This window comes from Eptatretus burgeri, chromosome 15, assembly GCF_056783735.1.
Source record: "Eptatretus burgeri isolate ZD-2024b chromosome 15, Ebu_testis_v1, whole genome shotgun sequence".
In the NCBI taxonomy this organism is placed as follows: Eukaryota; Metazoa; Chordata; class Myxini; order Myxiniformes; family Myxinidae; genus Eptatretus; species Eptatretus burgeri.
This window is the reverse complement of record NC_140975.1, coordinates 18,070,123-18,093,631: the sequence shown is the minus strand read 5'-3', so window position 1 is coordinate 18,093,631 and position 23,509 is coordinate 18,070,123. Positions and strand designations below refer to the sequence as shown.

At 43.6% G+C, this 23,509-nt stretch overlaps 1 long non-coding RNA gene across 2 annotated transcripts in view; it reads left to right on the top strand.

Moving 5' to 3' along the window:
* The first annotated feature begins 5,054 nt into the window (after positions 1 to 5,054).
* The window catches only part of LOC147011655 (uncharacterized), a 33,837-nt gene continuing 15,382 nt past the window's right edge, over positions 5,055 to 23,509 (top strand). Inside the window, exons 1-2 of one of the 2 annotated variants that reach the window (XR_015051542.1) lie at positions 5,055 to 5,475; positions 6,802 to 7,043. This is a non-coding gene — a long non-coding RNA (uncharacterized LOC147011655). Of the gene's footprint in view, positions 5,476 to 6,801; positions 7,053 to 23,509 lie in introns of both variants that reach the window. The other variant, XR_015051541.1, reaches the window with a different exon arrangement.

Sequence of the window (23,509 nt, the reverse complement as noted above, 5' to 3'; positions counted from 1 at the left end):
CAGGGAGAGGAGATGAAAGGGTTCTGCTGAAAGCTGCGATGTTGGCTATGAGAGTGGAGGAAGTCATTAATCCAAGAGTGGAGTTTTCCTTGATTTCCATAAGCAGACAATTTGGAGAGCAAGGCAGGATGCCAGACTGTATCAAAAGATCGAGATATGTCCAGAGAGACGGCCCTGATCTCATATATGATATTAAAGTCCTCCGTCCATTGTTGGGGAAGGAGAAGCAGCATGTCCAAGAGTAGAAAACCAGCATGAATATAAGCAGCAGAGTAGAGGAAAGTAGAATTAATATAAAGGAATGCTCAGATGTCTTTTTCTCCTGCATGTTTCAAATATAAAACCTTCTTTCAAATGTTTCAAATGTAAAACTGAACATCACAGAATGCATGCTCAATAACGAAATTAATTATAAAGCAAGCTCAAAAAACGTAAGAACACCAGTTTTATTATTCAAGATGAACACAGATTGCCCATCTTCTCAGAAGAATAAATTACTGCAAGATTGCTGCTTTTCCACCATTCAGTGGAGACGTGGCAGAAAATGATTGCAACTTACTGTGTGTATGGTTATGCAATTATGTCTGAAATAGTGACGATGTTGGGGGTTTTTACAGTTACAGATTGTGGATTATGTGTTGAATATTGTTCGATGTAAAGACCTGTGTATACTACAGAGGGAGCGTGCTTGCAGTCTGAAAATGTCACCCGCAGGGTGATCCGTATCTTGCCAAAAGGTGACCACGTGTGACTTCTTTAAGGTCACACTGAGGTGAACAGAGCTGCTATCTACCAGGAGCGACTCCTTGAGGAATATCTTCCTATGAGAAATTCTGATGAGAATCGTTCTACAGAGTAACCATGAAAAATATGCGTTTGCCTCATAACGTTACCCAATGACATCATAATGTCTCAAGCTTGACATATCTAGAAAGCACTCATCGAGGTATTCAATTTGAGGTACTACACGATATGGTTCCTAAAACTTGAAAATTTGACCTTGGGGTCAAATATTTTTGACCTCAGGCACTAACCTTGAAGGTCAAGGTCGATCACAACCAAACACTAATCAGCTGAGCACTAAGCCATTTACTACATTCCCACAAAGTTTGGAGATGATTCGATCAAAATTACTCAAAAAATAAGGGTTTCGTCGACCTCCATAATTGACATCAAAGTGACGTTGACCTTTGACCTTGATTTTGACCTTTATGTGACGGAAAGGTATTGCAATAAGACAACGATATGTGAACCTGCAAGAGTTTCCAATGAGAACTGTTCTGTACAGAGTGACCTGAAGAAGAGTTTCTGATGTGAACTAAAGCGATACAATATACATGAAAAATGCAGTTTTTTTCGTCATAACATCGTCAAATTACATCACATCGTCAAAATAGTTATATGTCTGGAAAACACTCATCAAGGGCTTTAATTTGAGGTACTACTCGATACGGTAACTGAAACTTGAAAATTTGACCTTGTGGTAAAAAATGAATGACCTAAATATGACCTTGAAGGTCAAGGCCGATCAACACTAAAAATTAATCAGCTGAGCGCCATACCACACCCTACATACCCACCAAGTTTGGAGATCATTCGAGCAAGGTTACTCAAAAAATAAGGGTTTCGGCGACCTCCATGATTTACCGCAAAGTGACCTTGACCTTTGACCTTGACCTTTATGTGTGCTGAAGGGTATTGTAATAATACTATGATATGTGTACCCACAAGAGTTTCCGATGAGAATTGTGCTCTACAGAGTGATATAAAGGTGAAAAATCCAATGATTACAGACAAACAAACAAACAAAAAAACTTACCAAGTAACAGATCTTGCAAAAACTTTGTTTTGGCAAGATGAATATGCGTTTGCCTCATAACGTCACCAAATGACGTCATAATGTCTCAAGCTTGACATATCTAGAAAGCACTCATCGAGGTGTTCAATTTGAGGTATTACACGATATGGTACCTAAGATTTCAAAATTTGACCTTGGGGTCAAAATATTTCGACCTTAGGCGCTTACCATGAAGGTCAAGGCCAATCGCCACCAAAAACGAATCAGCTGAGCGCCAGACCATATACTACATTCCCATAAAGTTTGGAGATGATTCGATTAAAATTACTCAAAAAATAAGGGTTTCGGCGACCTCCATGATTTACCGCAAAGTGACCTTGACCTTTACCTTGACCTTTATGTGTGCTGAAGGGTATTGTAATAATACTACGATATGTGTACCCACAAGAGTTTCCGATGAGAATTGTTCTCTACAGAGTGATATAAAGATGAAAAATCCAATGATTACAGACAAACAAACAAAAAAACTTACCAAGTAACAGATCTTGCAAAAACTTCGTTTTGGCAAGATAATAAGGCAATGGGCATATGCAAATTTATTTACAATGAGGAGAAATAAACCGCAAATCCTAACCCAATGGGCACCACAGATCACACTTTTACGACACGACAATAATGCAGGTAGGACTTCCCTTTTCTCTGATGCACAATATGAACGCAGTTGAACACAATGCAGCCCGTTTTAGAGACCAGGTACAAAACAAGAGCCAGTCATGATGGTGCCCATACAAAGTAAAACGGCCACAAGCAGGGCCAGTGATGAGTAGCCTTCAACCAGGCCATGTGGTCCCCTTTGTCCTTTTTAGAGTGAGGTCTTCTGGTCTGCCCTCCATCTTCTTCCTCTAAAAACACAGGAAGATCCCAGCTTGGGTCGATTCCACACGAGGCTTCTCCTCCAAGCAAGGTCTCAGTCCTCCTTTCCACACGAGCATATCTATTCTCTCTTTCACGAGCATCTCCTGTTCCTCTCCTCATGGACTCTCTGGTGGTCTTGAGTTCTCTCGTGGGCTCTCCAATGGACTCTACTGGTCGACTCCAGTCCTCCTCCTCGTGGACTGAGTGCTCGTCTTCCTCCTGACGGAGTCTTCCTTTCTTGGGTGCTTCCCACAGGGGTGGCCCCAATAAAAATAAAAATACATCTTTCTGCTGTAAAACAAAGTCAGGAAAAAAATGAAAAAAACTTCAGTGCAACCACAAATATCTCCAAAATAGGAAAGCAAACTGATCTTTTGCTATTTTTGTGGGGAAAAATGGTTTTTAAAGAGCACTGAAATACCAAGAAATAGACTAAATAGCTAGAAAAATAGGGGAATTTTTTTTTCCTTGCTGAAGATCGACGAGGGAGAATGGTGTTACATGACAATCTAACCTACATAAACCACATGGATCATGCGACACTTAATACAGTCTAGCTATAGACCCCCTCCCCCTTCCACATAACAATATGATGGTTTTTTTCACAATTTTTTCAGTCCCCTAAAATGCACAACTTTGGGCGACTTTTCGTTGTCCAACTTCATGCGTAGGTTTATCAACTTTATTTTGCGGTGCATCACATACTATCCTCATTCACGTGATCCCACCCAGTGAGCCGATTAGCTGAGGCTACATGTAGGCCAAAAATGTTGTAGAAATAAGGCAGAGAAGTTCCAATGATTGCATATGAATGTCCAGTATGCATTAATTATCATCATTTTATTGCACAACAAAAAGTTACAGAAAATTAGAGCAGCGTATACAGGCCGTAATATGTCTGGTCGCTTCTTAAATGCCATTTTGACAAATTTCATCTGTCATGTGATTGTCATGAAAGTTCCAGACCTGTGATATAATTTTGTGAGCTGGCTTTAGTAAGAGCCTTGCAGAGTTTGATGTCATTAAAGTGCAGTCTTGTGGTGACTCCAACCATTGTGCCATCGATGGGAATTGATGGGTAGTGCTATGGCTGCCCAATAAGTGTTAGTACCTGGGTGCTATTCTTTGTAACTCTTCTAAAAATGTCCTTATCGGGTTTAAAATGTCTGCCTCCCATTTGGCACACCCTGGAGCCTCTTGGTTGTCCCTTTGTCCTTGTTCAGCTAAGCCTGTGAGGTTAATTGGCTCCTTTCACATTTCCTTTCTTTATTCTTTAGGGACAGAGGACTGGTGTAATTGTTGCTTTTTTCTTCTTGCATTCCATTTCCTGTCTTTCTTTAATCCTTTTCTTTTTCGATTACTCCATTACTTTTGTCCCCCCCCCCAAAAAACACTTTATTTGTTTTATTAACCTGTATAACTTGACTCTTCCAACCATTTTTATCCTGTTTTCTAGTCTGCCCCTCTCTAAGGGAGAAAATTAATTTACCAGCACTCATGTTAATGTGCACTTGTGCTAAACCCTGTGACCATTACACACTGATCTTTTTGTTTTTTGGTCCATAGTTTGCTAATGACGTGTGGAGGTCTCTCTCCATGGATTGATGATGCATTTTGGTTGACGCTCTCTCCCTGCCTGGGCTCAACCTTCCTTGTGAGTGGTTAATCCACTAATTATGTATACTATGAGCATCTGCTCCCTCTGGGAGCCACTAGGGGGGGGGGGGTCATGTTATTATCTTTATAATTATTGTCATAGCAGAGTACCCACCTGACGGGCAATGTTGTTCGAAGCATGCAAAATGTTCTTTGGACGCATCCCTTTATTTGTGCGGTGTATAGGTAACAGACTGCTGCCCCGATCCCTCCCAAAAATAAAATTAACCCGGGTTATGTATATGAAGGGAAAACATACATACTGCTCATTTGCATAGCTGATACATTGTGGTTTTTGCTTGGATAATTCCAATTGCACCCCCCACCCCCCTTTACCCCCTCCAAAGGAAGGAAATGCCAAAATGGGCAAAAAATGATTTTTCTTCAATACTTGATGGAATCAAATGATACTTGTACATGCACAACTTCAGTGTGTCCTCATTAATCCTTGAAAGTTTCAGCTTCCAAGGTCAAATCCTCTCGGAGGAAGATGATGAAACATACAAACAGGTATGCATCTATCTATCTATCGATCCATCCATCTATATACAGTTACGGCCACGGGTACCGAGTGTATGAGGAAAGAGCCAGACCTCCTCGGAAGAGACGGACCTGGGGCCACCGCTCACAATGAACTTCGTGATATGGTGGGTTGCATTAGAACCACAAATGCCAATGGGTAAACTACGAGTTCCAGTGTCCACCGTCTAATTAGAGGTCACGTGGTTTCCTGAACGGGGAGCGTGCCCGAGGCAAAGCACCAATCTTATCTTGATTAGATCTTAATAGCCCTTATTCAGATGACGTCACCGGTCACGTGACTGTGGCAGTTCCGCCATATTGAGTGGCAAGAAAGTATTACCGCGTCCATAACAACCGATAGTCTCCACTTCAACTACACCGTTATTTCCAAGCAAGCGATTTTTTTTTTTCTTCTGCAAATCGGTAAGAGTTGTTGTGCCCCGGGATGTACTCAGCGATATACTAAAGGCTCTGGAGGGCAATTTTACCGCTTTCCCGCCGAAATATTTGGATATCGGTTCTGAGAAGAGAAAAATGGCGACCTGGAGAACATGACTGGTTGTGAGGCCTTCATTTTGTCTCCGGTATGTAACTAATTTCTGATACGTTATTTCAGTAGTTGGTATTAAATAGCTTGTGGTTAAAAAAAATATTGTCTGATTTGTATCATTAAAATGCATTATATCCCTTGTTTTATTGACAGGATGAGATAGGATAGATCGCCTTTCTAACAGCTGTCTAACGCACACAGTTCTGAGTTGTTTCCTCAAAACTTATTTAATTGCTATGACATCGCAGATTAAATTAAATAGTTTTTTAAATAGCATTTCAGAAATTTGAAAAAAAAAAATTAGTGAAACATTTTCACTCCAGAAAGTCACATCGATATGTATAATACATAAAAACTAGCACTTGGAAATATCCACAGCAGCGTGGCATTACACCGGATGTTTGTCATGGAAAAAATATCATGTATCTGTAAGAAAACTGACGAACGAAGATTTTATACAAACTTAGCATTTAGACAAGAGCTTCACTTGAAATTAACTTGTGGCTGCAGTCAGGTTAACAATAGTGACACTGGTTGCTGAACAAAACAAGCAACAACGATAATACAATAATAGTGAAATGAAAGAAAACAGGCTTAACCTTTGCCCTCACGATAATACAGTTATTGTCACCTTTCATCGAGATTATGTCACTACCAAACCCGGCGACATAACACGAGTAAGCGTCCATACTCGTGAAGGCTTTCAGGCTGGCTTTAGTGCAAGGACTCGGCGTTTCAACAAGGTAAACATAGATGTTAGGGAAAACGATTTGAGGACAAAATTTCCTTTCTGTTGTCCATTTATCCTTTGAAATAATATAAGGATCTTCACTAAGACCACACAGCTTCAGTTTATCGCAGTACCTCTTCTTAGAAATATCATCGAATCCATGGAAGTAGCCCAGAAGTTCGCGTGACACGTGCGTGGTAGCCATGATTTTTTGCCACTCAATATGGCGGGGCCTTACCTTCCGCTGTGACGTCACTCGCTTAGTGCATAGGGTCAAGCGTCACCCACCATCAGGAGCCACCACGAGTCACAACCAACGGAGAGCTGCAAGGCGCTGAAGCGCTGTGAGGCTGTCACCAGCGATCAGAGCTGCAAAGCCGTCACCAACTGTCACAAACTCAACTGTCGCCAGCTCACCAAATGTCTGACTGGAACTAACTGGAGCTGAAAATAGCCATCACCCAGCTGTCACAAAAACTCTGAGCTGTAAGAGGCCGCATCTAGCTGCCAACTAGCTGCCAACCAACTGTCACAAACTGTCGCAAAACTCTCAAAGCTGTAAGAACCGCAACCGGAACCAGCTGCCGCCAACTGACACAAAAACTGTCCTCTTGTCCTTTTTTTTTATAGGCGGCCAGTCTGGGCGGAGCCTCAAGCAGACTTCGGCCAAATCCACCTTGCCTATTGGCGCTTCATTGCACGTGACCAACCGCCAGTCTCACGATCATTCCTGGTTTACGACGCCATGTTTGTGGTGCTGGACGTACGGCAGAAAGAATCTATTTGCCAGAATTACTGAGCGAATACGTGAAGCGCTCATCAAACGTCAACAACAACCATCCACAGAGCTGCCAAACGTCGATGGAAAATATGTGAGTGAGGTAAATGATCCACAGCCATGTTTGACCGTCAGAATAACCGCTCAGGAAAAGCCCGCGGTTCTTAATTAAATGTCCGACAAGTCCAAGGTGTAAATAAATCGTCCACCTCCAAGCCAATGTGTCTTGATGGAAAGGGGGTAGACGAGCCTCCGTTGGGCTAACGGCTATCTCACGTGATTAAATGTGTCTGTCGTCAAGAGAAAAAAGCCATCCCATAAGAAAGGGAATCTATTCTTTACCCTTCTCAACGCATCAAAGTTACAATCCCACCAGACATGGGGATGGGTCTATCCTGGACATGCATTTTGGGAAATAACTGTCTGAGGACCGTAATGTTTGTATGCATTTGTCGGATCTGATTCTGAAACCCATAACGATATATATTTTTTAATATCATGACTACGAGGCAGTAAGCATGATGGAAATAACAAGGAGACTGGCATTTTGACGATGTTGAACAATTTAAACATAAAAACACCCCTATACATTAATTGGGGTCATGCTGATCCTCTGTAGCAAATCTGGATGTAATTGGCCCAGAACTGTAGGAGTCGCGTGACAAGCAAACAAACAGCACTCCGTGAATTGTGGTAAGGATATCGTTTTTAGTCCTATGATCACTCAATGGTGTTCACAAAAGATATATTGTTCACAGACAGACAGACAAATAGAGAGAGAAAGAGGAGTGAAAACAACCTTCACCTACCTTCGGTGGTGGATGTAATAACAACGCAAATGATAATAGCATAATCTTCTCCTCCTCCTCCTCCTCCTCCTCCTCCTTCCTTTTTAAGGGGCGAGGTCCAGTGGCATCATGATTCTCCACTGCCTTGACCACGATATTCCTCCACTTCCCTCTTGCCTAATATAACTCTCTCCACTCTTCCACAACCCCACCATATTGATATCCCTCTTCACACAATCTTCCCATCTCAACCATGGTCTACCTCTTTTCCTCATACTTTGCTCCCTCAACCTATTCACCCACTTTGCCGTTCTCTCTTCCCCCATCCACACCAAGTGTCCAGCCCATCTCAGCCAGAATTTCACCAATCGCCCCATCAAGCTCATCTGCAAACCAATTTCCTCCATCAGTTCATCCATCCTCATTATATTCACCCTCTTCACTCCCGCAATCCTCCTGACTCAGTTGTTCTCGCAAACCTGCAGCATCTGTTGTTATCTGTCTGTCAGTGGCACTATCTCCAGACTGTAAAAGTAGGCTGGTGTTGACAGCAGATATATATATATATATATATATATATATATATATATATATATATATATATATATATATATATATATATATATATATATATATATATATGACAGCAGAACCTTCCCTTTCAATTTCCTTGATATCTTTCTGTCTGCAATTACTCCCTCCACCCTCCTCCACACATTTGTACCCACCTGAATCCTCCTCCGCACCTCCGCCTTGGACTTACTATCCCCGGTCACTGTTCCTCCCAGATACTCAAACTTATTTCCCTGTCTGATCTCCTTCCCTTTTAACCGGATATTCAGGCTGCCTGACCCACATCACCTCAGTGTTCTCCATAATCATCTTCAGCCCATGTTTCCCAAATGTTTCCCTCCTTCCACTCCCCCAGTCCTTCCTGCATTTTCTGCCTACTCTCCAACATAACAGTCAGATTGTCCACATATAACATTCTCCCCATATTACCCTTGATGGTTAACTTCCTGGTTACCAGCTCCATCACTATGATCAACATGAGTCGGCTGAGAGCGCTTCCCTGCCTCAAACCAATGTTCACACTGAACTCCTCAGACATCTGAGGACCAACCAGGATCCTTCCCTTCATTCCCTTGTACATCCCTTCCACCAACCTAACTTCTGCTTCCGGCACTCCCATTCATCTCAGTGTTGCCATCACCATCTCTCTCGGGAGAGTGTCGTTGGCCTTCTCCAGGTCCACAAATCCCAAGGCAAATTCACCTTGCACCTCTATCCTCTTTTACACCAGCTGTCTCAGCATGAACATCACATCTGTCATCCCCCTACCCTTTCTGAACCCCTATTGCTCTTCTCCGATCTCCATCTCCACACTCTTCTTTATACCTCCATCCAGAATCCTCTCCAGCACCTTCATGACATGACTAAGGAGTATAATGCTCCTTGACTAGTACTTCCCCGGATCTTGAAAATCGCCTTTCCCTTTCCATATCCCACAATTAACCCTATCCTCCAATCCTCTGGAAGCAAACCCTCTCTCATGTATACATTCAATAGCCTCTTCGTCCATCTGACTCCGACTTCAACCACTGCAATTATCATTTCTTACACACCTCATCAATGTCGGGCGATCTTCCCTTCTTCCTCCTCTTCAATGCCGTCTGCACCTCCTCCCTGATCTCCACCAATTCCATTTTCCCCTCTACATAACACGGAAGTTCCAGCTTGCCGCCGCCCCCTCCCCACTTCAACAGCTCCTTCAAATATCCTTCTCACACCTTCAATACTGCCCCTTGCCTCTCGCCACCATCCTTAATCAGCACCTTCCTCCCTTCATGTCCTTACTCTCCTCATGCTTGTCATGAGCCAATTTATATATCATCTTCTTCCCACAATCCTCCTCCAACTTGTTGTACACCTCCTCTTCCATATAATTCCTTGCCTTATCCACAGCTCTCCTTGCTGCTTTCTTCTTCAGCCCATGCAGGTGTATCAACCCTGCATCCAGTGATTTCCCTCTATCCTTGATTTTCTCGATCCTTTTCCAAACCTCCTTTTCAGCAAACGCCTTCGATACTTCTTCCATCCACCATACCTGGTTTCTATCCCCCGACGATGCACCCTTTCCTGATGTCCTTTAACACAAAACTTCTGTAATTCTCTGAAACGCCGCCTCTCCATACTTCTTCCACTCCTCCCCAAAACCTTCCCCTTCTTTAAGTTGATCATTCCTGACCCTCATCCTCTCCTTGTATTCTACAACAACGTTTCCCCGACACTTCCCCCACCGAATAATCTTCCGACCCCTGCTCTTAACCTCCCTCCTCTTTTTTTCACCTGTACCACAAACACCACAGGCTTGTGCTGGCTGGTAACATGTACTTCCACCACTGCTTTACAATCCTCACCCTCCACAACTGTCGCTTCCTTACCACCACCAAATCCAGTTCTGTTCTATGTTGTCCACTCCGATAGGTAATCTTGTGGCTTTCCCACTTTTGAAGGAATGAACCAGCTATGGCTATCCCACTCCTTGTCACCAGCTCCACCAGCTTTTCACCCTCTCAATTCCTCGTTCCCCAACCAAATTTACCAACACATTCCTTTTCACTCGGCTCAGCTACTCCCACATGGGCGCTACAGTCCCGCATGTGCGCATACACGCACACACACCGCTCTTTCTTTGCACACACTGTTAACATGTATGAATAGCTTATCGTGACGTTTCCTGGGGCAAGCCCATCAGAAGTAAAAATATTGTAAACCACGAACACATATGATTATGTTTTTTAAGTCACTACTGTTGTTTATCAAGAAATTGAAAGGGAGGAAACCCATGTTCTTGAGGAATTTCTATGCTAATCAGCTAATGAACCCGAGCTTAGATCTACTGTAATATATATATATATATATATATATATATATATATATATATATATATATATATATATATATATATATATACATACCCTAAAGAGGATAACTCAATGACCCTTCCTGTCACACCTTTAAGGGGTGGGTGTGTGGTACTAGTTATTAGAATCATCTTCATGTTGACTTAATGGTTAAGGTCACTGGCTTAAGATCTTAGGGTCTTGAGTTTGTGTCCCTGTCATGCATGTGGTTAACTAACACCAGGTGGGTTGACTCAGCCTGACATCCTTCTGAGTTCAGCAAAATGAGTACCAGCTGACTGGAAACAGGGGTCACTGTATCAGCGGCACAACTGCGCTCCCAGCAATGATGCTACCAGCAGCCACAGGCTGCATATGAAATGACGATGTCATGAAAATGTGCCTCAGAAGGATGACCCCTTTCAGCAGTAAGTTGTTACTCATTTTGCTGACCTCGGAAGGATGACAGGCTGAGTCACCCCACCTGGTGTTAATTCAACGGGTAGAACATGGGGCTTGAACTCGATGGACCCAAAGAACTTAAGCCAGCACCAGGCTTCATAATTGGTTGATGTACTTTCAAACATGGTAAATATACAGGCTTTGATAGACCACCAGATCATCACCAAGTTGTGAATTTTCATAAGGACTGGCAGGATAGTTTAGACTCGAGAAATATGCATACTCGCATCAAAGCCGTCTCGCCGAGGTTTGAATCCCGAGGCAGATATAAAAACAGTCATCACAGTTTCACAGGTCGGGTGATTCATCAATACAAGTGCGGGCCCATACGTGTGTGCCCGTACATGCGTGCCCGTACGTGCGGGACCATACGTGCAAAAAAACTAAAAAAAATTGATAATTGTCACGTCAATTGTGACGTCATAGCACCGTGTCCTGTCATTGGTTTGGTAAATAAATGGCCATAACTTGGGAAACACTTGGAAAACAGCTGAAACGGATGAAGAACGATATGAAACCGTGAAGAGGCACATACTCAGGTACCCAGCGTCAATTGTGACATCATATCAAACGAAGAAGAAGAAGAATTGTGACGTCAATCGTGCATACAAAAATAATTAAAAAAAAAATAAAAGAAGAAGAATTGTGACGTCAATAGTGATGTCATAGCACCGTGTCCTGTCATTGGATGATACATAAATGGCCATAACTTGGGAACCACTTGTCCGATTGATATCAAACCTTGAAAAGGCACATACTCAGGTCTCCAGCAATATACCTGGCAAGTTTCAATTCAATCGGACCAGTGGTTGTCGAGAAAAGGCGGTCGCAGACACACACATACAGACAGACAGACACACAGAGATTGCTGGAATTATAGATAGAAAGAAGATGTATGCCGTCCCTCGGATGGTTTGTTAAACTGTCTGTCGATAGTAGTTGGTGGACGTTGAAGATCCCACGGCGGTGCCCTTCGTGAAGAGTAGGTGAGTTATCGCCGGCACCCTGAACAAATTCCAAAGCTCTAAAGTACAGCGGATACTGCATCAGCGGCAGAGCTGCGTGCACTCTCAGCAAATGTTGTTACCCTCAGCTATGTGTTGCGTACGAAAGAGGAAGTAAGTGTTTTAATTGAGGTAGAGGACACATGGTGTGCTTATTGAAAACCACTCGTTTCATTCACGGAGTCATTGGGTGCAGCAACCCCCCACCAACAACCACAGTAGAAATCGTACTTCCTCGACTCTCGCTGTCCCACTGTGACTGTGGACTGGACGATTGGTGGAAAATAATTGCAAAGGAAAAGGAAAATCTCATAAAAAGAAGCATTTCCATCGTGTCCTAGCTTTTCATGGCATGACACATAAATCCAGGCCAATCGCACAGGAACAGCATGATGCATGTGATTCATCCCCTCCATTGATGGAGCTGTAAAACACAGGCTCTGTAATCTGCACATAAACAAAGCCTCAATTACAGTTGCTCAGGCATTTAGGATGTAACACAATAAACAGCACGTGTGTGTGTGTGTGTGTGTGTGTGTGTGTGTGTGTGTGTGTGTGTGTGTGTGTGTGTGTGTGTGTGTGTGTGTGTGTGTGTGTGTGTGTGTGTGTTAATAACTCTCTGTTTTAGGATGTCATTTGTAATATGCCCAATGCACCTTGTTGATTCCACAAAGGATGCGTCTCTGCAAGGGGTACCATTCGCAGATGACATTTTTTTAACTACAAACGATGCTGAAGGACGGAAAGGCATGCCGGGGAGCTCAATTTGGAGAGTCCCAAAGATGGGACAAAAATGATGATGACGTCGATGAAAAATTACTGTTCAACCACTTTGCACAAAAAAGGAAAAGATCAAAAGTGTTCATTGTAAGATTGAAGAAACTAACCATTAAATTTAATTATTAACGACAACATAACTTTGCTGTTGGTGTTTCCCCCACCTCTACTGTTCCTCCTGCCCCATTTTTGCTTCTCTTCTTCATACCCCCCCCCTCTCCTGTTCCTCCCCCCTTTTCTCTACCCTTTCTCCTCCCCACTCTCTCTGCTTTTCCTCCCCCCCCTTTCTCAATACCCTTCCTCCTACCCCTTCTCTCTGCTGTGCCTTCTCCCCCCTTCTCACTACTTTTCCTCTCCCCTCTCTCTGCTCTTCCTTCTCACTACTCTTCCTCCCCCCTCTCTCTACTCTTCCTCCTACCCCTTCTCTGTACCCTTTCTCTTCCTCCTCTCTCTACTGTTTCTTCTACCCACTCTCTCTACCCTTACCTCCTCTCCCCCTTTCTCTACTGTTTCTCTCTCTCTCTCTCTCTCTCTCTCTCTCTCTCTCTCTCTCTCTCTCTCTCTCTCTCTCTCTCTCTCTCTGTCTCTCTCTCTCTCTCTCTCTCTCTCTCTCTCTCTCTCTCTCTCTCTCTCTCTCTGTCTCTCACACCCCTGTCTCTCTCTCTCTCTTTCTCTCTCTCTTTCTCTCTCTCTCTCTCTCTCTCTCTTTTTCTCTCTGTCTCTCTCTCTCTCTCTCTGTCTCTCTCTCTCTCTCTCTGTCTCTCTCTGTCTCTCTCTCTCTCTGTCTCTCTCTCTCTCTCTCTCTCTCTCTCTCTCTCTCTCTCTCTCTCTCTCTCTCTCTCTCTCTCTGTCTCTCTCTGTCTCTCTCTGTCTCTCTCTCTCTCTCTCTCTCTCTCTCTCTCTCTCTCTCTCTCTCTCTCTCTCTCTCTCTCTCTCTCTCTCTCTCTCTCTCTCTCTCTCTCTCTCTCTGTCATGAACTGTCATGAACATACTGAGGGAGATGGAAGGTAAAAATAGCACCTCTGGGCCCTATAGCTTATCTGGGCCCTGTCCTAATGTTGTAACCCAAATTTAGTAGCACCCTGACTGGTGGGTCTGGAGAAGAAGATTTTTGAAGGAATTGACTTAATTTTCCCAAAAATTTATGAAGTCGGCGATTGTGACACAATTCCGGTCACGCGTTCGGCTTGACTTCCGCAATTTAACATCACAATCCTGACCCAATGTTGCTACCCAAATTTGGTAGCAATCTGACTGGTGGCTCTGGACAAGAAGATTTTTGAAGGAATTTACACGATTTTTCCCAAAAATGTATGAAGTCGGCCATTGTCACAATTCCAATCACGTGATCCGCTTGTCCTCTGCAATTTAACATCACGACCCTGTCCCAATGTTGTAACCCAAATTTGGTAGAATTCTGACTGGTGGGTCTTGAGAAGAAGATTTTTGAAGGAATTTACGATGTTGTCCATTTTGACCTATTTAAAGTCACGTGACTGGAACGAGCTTTGCAATCCCCGTTGGCATTCAGGAGCGGAACCTTGCTGACAAATTTCAGCCGGATCGGCCAAGCAGTTTAGCCGGAGAAGTCAAAATAGGAGACAGACAGATGGAAGGACGTTGCACGATGACAATACCTTATCTGGAATTTAAATTCCAGATAAGCTAAAAATTACTACTTACCTCTGCCACCGAAGGTGGGCGGAGGTGATATTTTCACCCCTATATTTGTCTGTCTGTCTGGTTGTTTGGCTGAGAGCAGGATATCTCAAAACATTATGGATGGATTAGTACGAAACTTGGTGGGCAGGTTTGGTGTGTGACAAGGATGAATCAACTCGATTTTGGTGAAGATCCTAATCCAGATCCGGATATGAGAATTTTTTTTTTCAAGTGATTCTTCACTATTGAGAGAAATGGCCGAAAACGATACAGAGCATGATGTCTCAAAATGTTGTGGATGTATTTGGAAAAACGTTGTGGATGAGTTGTGTAGGTGACAATGATACTTTGTAGAAGTGCCTTTGGGAGCGATTACAGCTTCGAGTCTTCTTGGGTATGTCTATCAGCTTTATGCATCTGGATTTGGGGATTTTCTCCCATTCTTCCTTGCAAATCTGCTCAATCTCTGTCAAAATGGATGGGGAGCGTCGGTGAACAGCAATCTTCAAGTCTTTCCACAGATTCTCAATGGGATTCAAGTCTCGGCTTTGGCTGGGACACAATAACTTTCACGTTCTTGTTCTGAAGCCATTTTAGTGTTCCTTTGGCTGTATGCTTGGGGTCATTGTTTTATTGGAACGTAAATCTTCACCGCAGTCCGAGGTCTTTTGCACTCTGAAGCAGGTTCTCCTCAAGGATTTGGCTCCATTCATTAGTCCCTCTATCCTTACAAGTCTCCCAGTCCCTGCTGCTGTGAAAAGGATCCCCAGGCATGATGCTGCCACCTGCATGCTTCACGGTAGGGATGATGTTATATGGGTGATGAGCTGTGCTCGGTTTCTGACAGACGTAACGCTTTGCATTCAGGCCAAAGAGTCCAATTCAGACCACAGAATCTTTTGCCTCATGCTCTCAGAGTCTTTCACATGCCTTTGAACAAACTCCAGGTGTGCTATCGCGTGCCTTTTCTCAGTCGTGGCTTCCGTCTGGCCACTTTCCCATAAAGCCTATATTTTTGAAGTGCTGCAGAAATTGTTGTCCTTCCGGCAGGTTCTCTCATCTCAGCAAGGAACTCTGGTTCTGTCGGAGTGGTCATTGGGTTCTTGGTCACCTCCCTGTCAAAGGTCCTTCTTGCCTGGTTGCTCAGTTTGGTCAGATGGCCAGCTCTAGGAAGAGTCTGGGTAGTTCCATATTCTTTCTATTTCCTAATGATGAAACTCACTGTGCTCTTTGGAACTTTCAACACTCTAAAAATTGTTTTATACCCTTCCCCAGATCGATGCCTCCTCACAATTCTATCTTGGAGTTCTAAGGACAGTTCCTTGGACTTCATGTTGGAGTTTCTGTTCTGACATGCACTGTCAACTGTGGGACCTTATATAGAAAGGTGTGTTTCTTTATAAATCATGTCCATTAAATTGAATTGGCTACAGGTGGACTCCAATCAAGTTGTAGAGACATCTCAAGGACAATCAAAGGAAATTGGATGCACCCGAGCTCAATTTTGAGTGTCATAACAAAGTGATTGAACACTTATTGATTCAAGACATTTCAGCTTTTCATATTTCATTAATCTATAAAAAAAAAATTTTTAAACTTGTTTTCACTTTGTCATTATGGGGTATTTTGTGTAGATCGGTGACAGAAATGTAAATCTTATCCATTTTAAATTCAGGCTGTAACCCAACAAAACATGACAAAAGTCGAGAGGGTGTGAATACTTTCTGAAGGCACCATATATGTTGATAAACAAGTTATCCAAATTGAAAGTGAAAGGGAAGGAAATAATCATCAAAGCTGACAGAAATCTCTTCCAAAGACTGCTCATCGTTTCTGGGGTGAGAAAGATGAATACCAAGAAGATGTTGCAGAGAAGGCTGGCGCAGGGAGTGTTCAACAAACTTATTGCAGAAGATAAGAGAACTCATATTTACATTTACCAACAAATACCCATTCCCTCCAGTAGTGGGGCAACTTAGCTAAATATAGCATAACAATTGTGCATTTTGTGAGGAAAGCACCAAATTTGGCACACTAGTAGTCTATCGTATTAGGAACAGATTTGGATATTGGGCCATCTCAAAATTTTTGATGGGAGTGGAAAATGGCTGCCATAGCCATCAGCGGCTGAATTTGAGATGGCCAAATATCCAAATCTGTTCATAATCTGTTAGGCTACTAGTGTGCCAAATTTGGTGCTTTCCTCACAAAATGCACAATTGTTATGCTAAGTTGCCCCACTCCAGGAACATGCCGCTGCATTAAACTTATTCCTGCTTTTTCTTCAATCGCTGAAAGGTGTGTTTTTAAAACATGAAATGCTCCAATTAAATGGAGTTTACCAATGAACTAATTGGTGTATTAGCTTACAAACGTACCATTCGTATTGCCACGTCTGAGTGCCCTTAACATACCTCGGCGCCAGGACCTCTCATCCCAGGAAATGCCCAAACGGTTCTCTTACTGCACTGCGTTCAGATATTTTTGCTTGTGATTACCTGTCCTCAAGGATCATTCAAATGAGCCGAAATTGACACGCACTGAAAGCAGATGTCTCAAACACGTTTTCTTGCCCTTTAAAGGGTTTATTTTGTCAAGAAAAGCACAGGGAAGAGGAAAAACGAGACGCTATCATAAATGGTGTGAACCGAGTGAATCAAAAGACACAAAGAGGAAATGGGGGGGCATGAAAACTGACATTCAATGATGAGAAATCAAGGGCAAAACGTAGCCCACTCTGGGTGCCACATATCACACTTATGGAAATATTAAGTTTTGCTGGTATGGACTTTCCTTTGTCTATAATGTGCAGATGCAGGACTCAATGCAGCCTGCTTTGCAAGCCAGGAGTGAGCCGATGAGAGCCAGTGATGAAGTCAGTACAAAGAGGAAATAAACCAGCCATGAGTAGTACCAACATTGATCAGCCCCTCAACTAGCCCTTGTGGCCTGCACGCTGTCCTTTTCCAGATGAGGTCTACTGGTCACCCCTTCTTCTTCCTCTCCCCAAAGCGCTTCTTTTTGCATAACAGCTCGTTACATACTGACATGTTCCACTACATTTGGAGCTCTTCTGTCTCTCCTCGATCTCAGAGGTCTTTTTTCTTCCTCTCCAGTGAGGTTACTTCTTCCCCTCTCCAAAAACAGTGGGATACAAGCTTGGATGATTCCCAAAACCTCTTCAGAGAAAACCACAAGAATGTTCTGCCTCTTATACTCCTCCGAGATCTACCTTCTTGTACTACTCTTCATATTCTTGGCCGGAGTCCTCCCCTGGGCCATCCCGCCCATGGGGTGGCACCAATAAAAGTGATTATAAGGACACTTCTGGCTTCACAACACACTGCGTGATGAATTTCTCCACCATGGCAGGCATACACTGGCCAGAGAGGTCGTGATGAATTTCACATGCTTTTCATAACAGAAAGTCCTCACCTGGCCCCGCCCACAAACGAGGTGTTTACACACGCAATATACTCTGACTATCCTGTCTATAGATTACATACGCCACTGCCTCAGCATCACGTGTAACAAATGGCTTACTCTGACAGGTCCCTTTGACATGGCAATATAACCTACGTGAAACACATGGACCATACTTTGTTTACCATAGTCTCGCTATGGATCCGCTCCCACCCCCATTCCATGTAATAATATTATTCTATGACAGCAAGAACAACATATTTGGCAAACATGCTTTAATGAGGTAGTGGAGTATGTCAGTATGTGGATAGTGAAGAGAAACACAACATTCAGGGTGCCATTTGGATTGTCAGGTAAGCTAAGATCAGATCTGTGACTTGCTACAGGTACCATCTAAACCTGCACAAACCTGTTTCATCGTCAGGTTGTTGGTGACAAAATCAACTCCCCACCAGGTTTTGTGATGAGGAGGTTGTATGGATATTGACACCCAGTAGGATTAAAAACAAAACCTGTCAAAGGGTGTGGAGCTCCAAGTGAGCAAACGGCTGTCTATATCTGGTACACAACTGTGTTGGCAGATGTCCTCCTGCAGTTGGGTTACCCATTTATAGGAGGTTGGTGGCAAGATTTGCACTCGAGCCAATGTAAAACACTTCATTGCACAACACACATAAAACACAAATCAAACTAAGAAGAACCCGCTCCGTGGGAGTACCACCTGTACAGCTGCCCTTCGCAGGGCAGCTCCTTGGATGACGAGAGTGGGGCAAAGCCTTTGGAACCCTTATTATTTTATGATAGGAGGAAAACCATGGGTAACCTGCTTGCTAGGGTTGTGGTGGTGTGGGGCATAGTGGTGTTGAGGTGTCGTCCACCAGATGGCATGCTCCTCATTTAACCTGAGGCAGACCCTTCAGGTGGGTGCCTGGAATGTCCTCTCCCTAAGAGAGGATGATCACCTATCTGTTATCATCTGAGCTCCAGCGTCTGAACATCGGTATTGCAGCACTATCTGAGGTTCGGAGACCGGATAGTGGCGAGATCATGGGGGTGGATACACCGACTGTTGTTCTGGTTGCTCTGATCGTTACCATGCCCAAGGAGTTGCTGTAGCTGTGTCCAATAAGCTGACTCCAATGATAATTGAGGTAACACTGGTAATCGAGCATCTCATGAGACTGAGGATTCGTCACACTTTGAGTGTCATTTCCCTGGTCTCTGTATATGCTCCAACTGAAGTGAGTGATCTCACTGTGAAGGACGCATTCAATGCCATGCTCGAGTCTGTGGTTGATCAGTGCCCCAGGTGAGATACTCTTCTCATCTTAGTGGATTTCAATGCATCGACTGGAACTGATAGGGATGATTATGAGACATGGGTTGGTCCCCATGGGTCTTGAACTGTAAACCAGAATTGTACTAAGTTCCTTGATTTTGCAAGATGTTGTGGAATCAGGGTGGCTGGTTCATGGTTTAAGCGCCCGGGTAAGTCCAAGATAATATCCCCTCAGATGGCAAAAATTCAACTTGATGTAATTGTGTAATGTTTGGTGTCATTGTTTCGCTAAAATGTCGAAGTTTATGATTCTGTAAGCCGTAAGGGAAGATTATAAATTATGCATATTGTTACAGATCTGGAAACCATAAAAATTCAACATACAGATGTCCCAAAAGTCAGTTATGTCGTTAAGTATGTGTGTAGTCAGATCCCTTTCCTTTTGTCTGGTGGGAGAATCAAAGGCATGCGTTGGGATTTCTTTTAGTTCGGTTATTACATCTAACAAGTCATCTAACAACCATCCCATCTGCATGACCCCTCGGCCCATCACGATCCACCACCAACCAGCTGCCTTCTCGCATCCTGACGTGCCAAGGCAAGATCCCGCGGTTCCAGTTTCTCGGCTCCCACAAACGTTGTAACTTTAATGACGACCTTTGCAACATTGATACTGTTGCTCGACAAGTACGAACCCGCGTGGATGAGTGAGTGGGGTTTCCCGCAGTGGCAAAAACCCCGCCCAGGAAGGGCGAGTCCATGGGAGCCTGCCCAATCAGGGCAGAGAGTGAGGTCTGTTCGATTGAGCCCCGCCCTGTTGAGGGAGGTCCATAAATTCCTGAGCACTCTCTGAGGCAGGTGGGTTTTTTTGGGGTTGTTACGAAGGTTGTTCGGAGGTTTTCGACGGGGTTGTTGTTGAGCGTGCAGTATTTTTGAAGCGGAGGGTTGAGCAGAAGGTCGTGAAGGCGACGAATGTGTCTCTGCTGGCCCTCTACAAGGAAAGGAAAGAGCGACCATGACCCCCCCTCCGTGGACCCCGCTATTCACCACCTGAGCTCCACCCACGAACCACGAGTCCCACACGTGCGACTGGGGACTAAACCAACGACCTTTGTCAGGTGCCACATCGCGGAGTACCCACTTCCTCCGACGGTCAGGTACCCAGCTTGACTCTGACTCCCAGCTTGTCTTTCTCCACGGCTGCGAGGGTCCAATAAAGAACTCTGGTTTATTTTCATTTGTGTGTGTGTGTGTGTGTGTGTGTCTGCGTGTGGGCCCGTCTTGTAAGTAGAACTGAATAAGTGGTTTTTTGAAACATTGTAAATATTCCTTGCTTGCATATTTGCATTAAGTCTTGCCTTTGTCTTTTACTCTAAATAAAACTTGTTGGAAATGTTTCCAATCCATTTCCGTCCCTTCTTGCATTGGTCCAGCATGGTTCGGATCTGAGTTTAGCCGGGTTTTTATACCCGATAATCCGTTCATTCCAGTCGGCACGGCTTTGGCAGTTTCCACTCGGCTGCACCTGAACCGGAGTAGGTAGTCGGTAGTTGGAACTCTACCACAGTCGGTAGAGTAACCCGGTTCGAGCAAGACGTGCCGAGGGCATGGTTTTCCCGGTAGTCGAAATCGCATAGTTAATTAGGTAAATTGGTTATAGCCAAATAGACCCTACACTACGTGGTTGAAATATTGGCGACCACGGTCGGTTCAGCGACCCGCTGCGTCATGGAATTATCCGGAGCGACGGCCGACAATTCCGGGGAGTCTGGTGGAGACGACGTAGCTTTCCCCACCGAGTGGTCGTTCTCGCCACCGAACACGGTATTAATTAATTAATTTGGTGTCTTAATTTGCATAAAGTTGAATAAAGCGTATGTATGGGACAATTTGATATTGTTGTGAAACAAGAAGAAAAAGACATTTCTGATTTATTTCTTGTATGGACATAAATATTGTATGTTCTAGTTTTTATAGGTATTAAAAAAAGAGAAATCAACTCATCAATTATGCAAATTAGGCCTTGTCCGAACGCATGGTATCCTATAAGTAACAATTTGACGACCAATTATCAAGTTTTTTTTCTGAAAGTTTCAATCATTGACTAATGTGACTTTGAGAAGTTCTGATTTATGCATTTCAGGGATTAATAACTGTAATTAATTGTCAAAGTATAATTCAGCAATCATTACATAACTACAAAATAAAAGATTACGTTGGGACAAGTGTGTTACGTGTGGGACATGGCATGCAAAGTATATGAATGAAATGCCTTTCAAATGGGTAGTCAATGGCTAGCAGTCTGTCCCTCGACAAAAACATAAATCTTCCCTGAGACTCATTGTCTCGACATAATACCGAACATGTGGAAACAAACAATGCTGAATCATTCCATTTTAAAAAGGGGGAGAACAAAAGGGGGGAAGTTAAAAAAACATAAATTAAAAGAAATTACACCGAAGAAACTTCTGTGTCATTTTTATTTTTTCATCATTCGTTCATTCGTATGCATCACAAGGCTGCGGGGTAGCATCATTGGCTGAGGGCATGACTGTGCCGCTGCTGCATTTCCCTCTGCAGGTTCAGGCAGGGATTTGAAATTTGGCCATGGTGATGGCCATAGATCACCGACACTTCGCGTAGGACAAAATGGGAACTTTAACATCCACCAAAAGATGCCGGCAGACAGAACGCCACTTTAGCATCCCTCCAAGGGATGGCACACACATTAATGAATCACTCCACCTGTGAAACCCCAGGTTGACAGTTTATAGCTGGGTCAGGATTCGAACCCAGGCGAGACAGCTTAGAGGCAAGTGTGCATACCTCTACCTCGAGGCCATTCTGTCAGCCTTTTTTGGCTTCTCAGAATGTTCTTTCCTCCTTGTTGGCTTACAATATGGCTTCAAAATTAATTGGAAAGCTTCACAATTAATTGAAAGGCTACCTTGTAAATTATACCTGTAAATAATGGAACAACCAAAGAGGCATACATGTATGAGGGCATCTAAATTTTTTTTCTTTCTGTATCTTATATTTCAGGATTAAAATGACTTGGGTCTATATAACACAGAAGTGAATTTGTAACTCCATGTTTTTTTTTTATGTAATGTTATATACTTTTATTCACTAGCATAAAAGGACCTCTCTGTATCTTGTCACCTTTGGCTAAGACAAGTTTTGGATGGTGTTTGGAAGACTAATTAATTCAGTCAAAGTCATCCATGATCTAACTTCATTTAATATATAAAGCTCATTCTCACCACTCACTCACTGACTGACTGATAGTAAAGATCGGAACCTTCAGGGTGAAGTAGAGAGCTGAAATTTTGTGTGCTGATGGACATCGAAGCCGACACACCGTGGACAAATTTACAGAACTGTTGGAAAGCATCAGTAAATGAAAATATAAATAAATGAAAAATAAAAAAAATAAATGCAGCTGAGCGACCTGACACAATGGGGGGAATTTCACAAAGTAATTTCTCATGCTGACGGACATCAAAGCTGATGCAGGTGATCCACCGGGAAAAAATCACAGAACCATCGGAAAGCATCCGTAAATGAAAATATAAATAAATAAATGAAAAAAAATTGGAAAATATAAATGCAGATGAGTGGCGCGAGACATTGGGGAATCACGGTTCGTTATTGCTTACAATATGTAAGCATACCCTACTAGTGTACACTGATGAGCCAAAACATTTTGACCACCTGCCTAATATGCTGTTGATCCTCTGTGTGCCGCCAAAACAGCGCCGACCCGCCGAGGCATGGACTCTACAAGACCCCTGAAGGTGTTCTGTGGTATCTGGCACCAAAACATGAGCAGCAGATCCTTCAAGCCCTGTAAGTTGCGAGGTGGAGCCGCCGTGGATCGGACTTGTTGGTCCAGCACATCCCACAGATGCTCAATCGGATTGAGATCTGGAGAAATTGGAGGCCAGGGCAACACCCTGAACACTTCATCATGTTCCTCAAACCATTCCCGAACAATGTGTGCAGTGTGGCAGGGCGCATTATGCTGCTGAAAGAGGCCACTGCCATCAGGGAATACCATTACCATGAAGGGGTGTACCTGGTCTGCAACGATGTTTAGGTAGGTGACACGTGTCAAATTGCCATCCACATGAATTGTTGGACCCAGGGTTTCCCAGCAGAACATTGCCCAGAGCATCACACTCCCTCCACCGGCTTGTCGTCTTCCCACAGTGCATCCTGGTGCCATCACTTCCCCAGGTAAACGGCACACACGTACA